The sequence below is a fragment of the Elaeis guineensis genome, chromosome 5 (genome assembly GCF_000442705.2).
Source record: "Elaeis guineensis isolate ETL-2024a chromosome 5, EG11, whole genome shotgun sequence".
Lineage (NCBI taxonomy): Eukaryota > Viridiplantae > Streptophyta > Magnoliopsida > Arecales > Arecaceae > Elaeis > Elaeis guineensis.
In genome coordinates, this window is record NC_025997.2 from 15080245 (window position 1) to 15085755 (window position 5511).

Genomic DNA, 5511 nt, shown 5'->3' on the forward strand with positions numbered 1-5511 from the left:
CATATTTCCACCTCTCATCAATTGGCAGACATCTTTATAAAATCTTTGGATATAATCCAATTTCAATTTTTTAAAGGGCTACTTTGGCGTTCTTGATATCTAGGCTCCTGGAAAATCATGACTAATTAGGATGGATGCTATATATATATATATATATATATATATATACAACCCAATCCTACCAATTGTCTAAATATTTGTTGGATCATATACCACACACATCCAGTCAATCATGGAATATTGTGAGATCACATACCATGTAGTGTCATACATCAATTAATCATGGGATCACGTTGGGATGGCATACCATATACATTCCAATAAATCATGAGATCATATTTATATATTGCTTTGTACTGTATATATATTACATATTGCCAGGTGAATATTGCATTCCCATATTTTTATTCTTAACAGCTCAGCTCAGAAGGGATAGACAGGAAAGGAGAGCAAGAGGTGGCGGAGAAGGGAGGAATATAGAGATCTAGAATTGGTCAATGAGGGCAAGGAGGTGGCTCGTGGTAGAGAAGGAGAAGAGAATAACCAACCGAGAGTAGGGTCTTACAAGGTCAAGAAAAGGTCTTACAAGGTCAAGAAAACCCCAAACTTGCAAGGTTGCGAGAGGAGTGTTTGAAGAAGAATAAGGGTAGATGTGGACGTCGACGGAAAAGCACAGGTAGGATAGCACCTTTTAAGGCATTAGTAACAAGGAACCTCGGCTGGTTTTATTGAAAACTTTCTGCTTCCATGGATGAAGTCACCGAGGAAGTCGAGCATCCCACTACCATATACCCCAATTCTCGCAAAATTTGTCATGGCAACTTTGGTATCGTGGTTGACCTTGCTCATTGTAGTGAGCCTGGAGTAGAATAATTGCTGCAATGAACATATATACGATTTAATGCACAATTTTTTTTTTTTTTCTTGAAGGAGAGAGAGAATTATTCGAAGTTTATTTACAGGAAGGGTGAAGAAAGGATGTTTTTCTTTGCATTTGTTCCTTACCAAGTGAGGACTACAGGTTAGAAAGAGGAGTTGATGGGATTTTACATGCTCCATGGAACAAATTTGAAGGACCTGCAAGAGAGAAAAAGAGGAAGGGACCGGTTAAGTGTTAAGATGATGGAAGCCAGACAACACGCACACAAATCTCAATCTCCTGCATGACTCCTAGCTTATATGGAAAACAATATTAGAGCAGCAACAAGGTTCGTTGTATACCCAGTCTTCAAGGCATATATATGATGTAGATGGAAAACAAGACTACTTACCCACAAGCTTTTCTCACCTTGTTTTTGTTTTTTTGATAGCTTCCTCACCTTGCTGAAAGGGAGATGGTAGCAAAAGAGATGGAAAGAGCTAGAGAACGGAGGAATGGTAACAACTAGAAGATATGTAGTTAGAAATCTCAGAAAGAGAGAGAGAGAGAGAGAGAGTCCTGGCCTTGGTGAGTGGGGTGGGCTAGCTTACATAGAGTATTAATAAAGAGAGGAGCTATAAGGCCATCCAGGGAGACCTTGATGGCTGGGGCTTTTGAAGAGCTACAACAAGGGTTGGGGTGTACTAAGGGTTAGGGTTGGGGTTGGGGCAGTGACTGAGTGCCCGGGGATGTACCTGGATCGCCATATGTCAAGGTTAGGAAGGCAGGGAATGTTACTGCTGATGCCTAACAAGTATCGTTGAGGAGGAGGGTGCTCGTACGCGGTTTCGCACTGACCGGGTTGCCCGCCAGGCCCCTTGGCCCGTGCGAAGAAGCTAAGGATCGGCTGACACGTGTCGTAGCTGCCACGTGCTTCGCGGCCACCGGTGAGCGTGTGCTTTTCACGCACAAAAGAAGATTTCGCTTGTTCTTCGGAAAATTCCAGGGAGGCCCAATAAAAGGCCACCGCTTTTTAACTAGAGTCTGAAATGACTACCGAAGGCTATGTTTCGGATGCTGCTTTTATTAGAGCATTGCCTTCATTTTTTTATTTTTTTTTCTTGATTTTAACAGATTTCTGAATTGTTTAATTCCCTTAACTAGATTAATTAAATTTAATACTGAGAACTAGCATTAGATGATTGTGTTCAGTGAAGCATTAAAGTTGTCTGACCATAGATAAAAGGATGAAGTATATGATAAGATTTGATATACTAAGTGGAGAATTGCTTTCTGTCACAGCGATGAAGAGGAGCAAATCTTGCTGGTCAAAGAATTTGCATCATGTTATAGGATGATAAAAATTTGATCTATATATCATCTCCTATATTGGTTGATCATTACATGTGTATGGGTTCGTAGATGGAAACCTTGATAGCTGATTTGGCAAAGATCAAAGCTCTACAAAGCATGTTTCCTAGTAATATAATATGGTTTAGAACCTACAGAGATTTGTTATTATGAACAAAATTTGCATCTGATGACAATGGAAGAGTCAACCTCATACTTATCTACTAGCATATAACCAATAGCCACATCTTCATATATTAATTCTCTATCTATATAGATTGTGTCGACAGAGCTAAGGTATGGTAAGATGCAGGCCTAAGCTAAGATTTTATTGAGGACGAAGTCTCATCTAACATTTTAACCTTTGTCATTAAAATGTTAAATATTTTAATGCATACAAAGTATATATCATGCTTAGTTGTGGAAAAATGATCTAGTTAACTCTAAATTGATATTTTTCTCCTGGAACGATGAGGGATTCTAACCCTATACCCTATCCTGAATCCACACCCCCCCTCCATCTATACTGAAGCCTAGATGGGTTCTAGTTGCATCTTTTACATGATCGTTCTTTCACAGTGTCAACTATAGGATCGCATCCTATTTAGATCGATCTCAAGCATCCGAACTTGTTCATTCAACCATCTATGCAGGTCTTGAAGCTATCGTTGCATGATCTAACGGTGGATTCAAGTGAAAGCTACAACCCTTGCTCGACCTAGATCCTCGGGGGAATAATTTTGGGACCCAAAGATAAAGCCACTCAGAATCCACCTCTTATTTAAGGGCAAAGTCGGTGCCATCCAAACTATAAGATTTGGTGATAAATCAGGTGCATCATGTTAAGGGCTGTCACTCCGGCCTCGTTGCTTTCAGAAACATGGTTCTAAGCACAAGGATCATGGGTGCCGTGCCACGCAGATTTTGAACAACTCAACCAGACGTAGACATACACGTGGGCTAACACCAAAAATTAATAGGTTTATATACTCTCTCCATGCGGGCACGCGTTGAGCAGGCGCGGAGGACGCGGTCTTCCAGAACGGGACCAGTCAAAGAGAAGGCGGGCCCACCTTCCTTCCCTTTACGACACCCGCGAGCGCCGACGAGGCAACGGCGGCACGGTTGACCTTCTCGGCCGGCCCCGGGGGCCCGTACCTTGCCCCAATCACGTAAGATCTGCGAAGAGGACCACGTGGTACGATTGCACAACCTGGCTGCGACGAGAATGAGATCGGAGCGTTCATGTCACCCTTCCCCAAGCTTTATATACGACTGTGGAAAAGTTAGGAAAGAAGAAGAGAAAGGTGAAAGTGATCCCAAAAAACCCACCAACTTAACAAGTCATGATATGAACTCGGTGGGTGAACACCATACAGTTGTTGCAAGTGTGAATCTAGTGCATTTATTGTTCAGAGATGAATAATTTTTAGTTTAACACTGGGCTACCATGAAGGATTCTTGTTGATGCCTGACTTATTCTTGGCACGATCTTCCCCTCGCCGTGTGTTTGATATTTTTTGTGGTAACTAGAAACTTTTAAAAGCATATTAATTACTTCTCGACAGAGCGTATATGCTATGGATTATTTTACTGGCCAAGGCATATAGTGACAAGTGCTGCAGTAGACACCGTGCTCCGACTCGTTCTATGTAAATAACTGAAAATTTTTTCCAAAAATGAAATTAGAGCACTCCATGTCCAAGGAGATTTTGGATCAAAATGTCGTCATTTTGATAAAGTATCATTATGGGTCACGAAATATAATTTAATATATATTTGATAATTATCCTTGTCCATGTATCTGAGGATGCACCATTCAAGACTTAAACGGGAACATCTTCATATTTCTCAAATATTTAACAAGAATAATTATTCTTTTCTTAAAACCAAAAAAAATAAAAATAAATGCTTAATTTGTTCAAGGGCAACTATTTCTGAAGAGTTGAAATTCTCTTTTTGAATGATTAAGAATTTAAAGAATAGTCATCCGAATATGCACACACGCATGTGTGAGCACGTGTGAGATCTGGAAAGATAATAAGAACCACACGAAAGCTGCCATAAGAAACAAAAGAAAATGGTTTCCCCGTCGCTTGGCTCCACCATAATCTTTGTTGGTATATGGCTAAGCTTCGCATTGCTTTCCTACGCTTTGACTCTCAAGTCTCCCGCCAATTCCGCATTGCAGGGAAACTGAATAACTACTCTTTTTTCCAAACAAATTTATTAAGGACTTGTGAGTCATTTGGAAATATTTTTGTTGTAAACAAATTTAATTCGTAAAGTCTGTGAATCCTTTGTATCCCAAACTATAGAAATTCCCGTCTGTTCAGTTATATGGCAAGTTTTGAGAGGGGATACTGTATATTTAGTGGCGTCGCAAATAGGTTTGCCTCCAATACTCAGTATATCCGCTATAAGAAGTATGCAAAGTCATGATAAGGGCCTCCAAGTATCCAAATTGTGAGAAAATTCCACTGGCTGGTTTTCAGATGATTCAAACTGATAGCAAAGGCTTGGTTCAAACCATTAAATCACACATGATGAATGCAGCCAAACAAATTTTTTTTTTTATTTTTTTTATTTCGATGATAAGGGAGGCCAAAAACCACCCAGTTTTTGTTTAGTGGCAAACAACATTCGGTTGCACTCATATAAGCTGATTCTAACAGCACATACTTATGTAACAGTTCATTAGTTGCATGCAATAAAATAATTCGAAGGCCCCACTTAAGATTATAAAGACCAAGTGAGCATCTTTCAAACCCTTGACTTCAATGATATATATGGTACTGCGCCAAGAAACAAAAACCATTAAATGACTAATTAGCATTCACACTTCAAGTTGGATAAGAGTTAATGGTACTTCATTGCTGCCTTTTATTTAAAGGTCGAGACCAAGTGCTTTCATTTCTCTCGCAAAATTTTACTCTTCAGCACCCCCATGCACACGCCTCCGTATTGCATGCACCCTCTCTCTCTCTCTCTCTCTCGGTTTAATTCTCTCTTCCCGAAGACCGAGTGCTTTCCTTCTCTCGCAAAATTTTGCTCTTCACCGCCTCAACGCACCCTCTCTCTCTCTCTGTTTTAATTCTCTCTTCCCGAGGATTCTATCATCTTTTTGGCAAGTCTGCTATTTTTTGTTGTTCTCTTCTCTCACGTATGCACATCCTGGGCTAAGTAGGCAGGTTGACGGGGACCTTTCGTCAGAATTAGGACCAACTCCTTTAATGTACCCCTGGTCCCTTTGTGCCAAATTGCTATTTGGTCACGAGACTTTTCAAGGCCAGGTCCCCACG

General features: G+C 40.4%; 1 long non-coding RNA gene across 1 annotated transcript; it reads right to left on the reverse strand.

Moving 5' to 3' along the window:
- Positions 1–246: 246 nt before the first annotated feature.
- Positions 247–1641, reverse strand: LOC105044975 (uncharacterized). Its single transcript, XR_831979.3, has 3 exons — positions 1272–1641; positions 1006–1077; positions 247–876 (listed from the first exon to the last, which is right to left on the reverse strand). It is a non-coding gene; the product is annotated as an uncharacterized lncRNA (long non-coding RNA).
- Positions 1642–5511: the final 3870 nt, after the last annotated feature.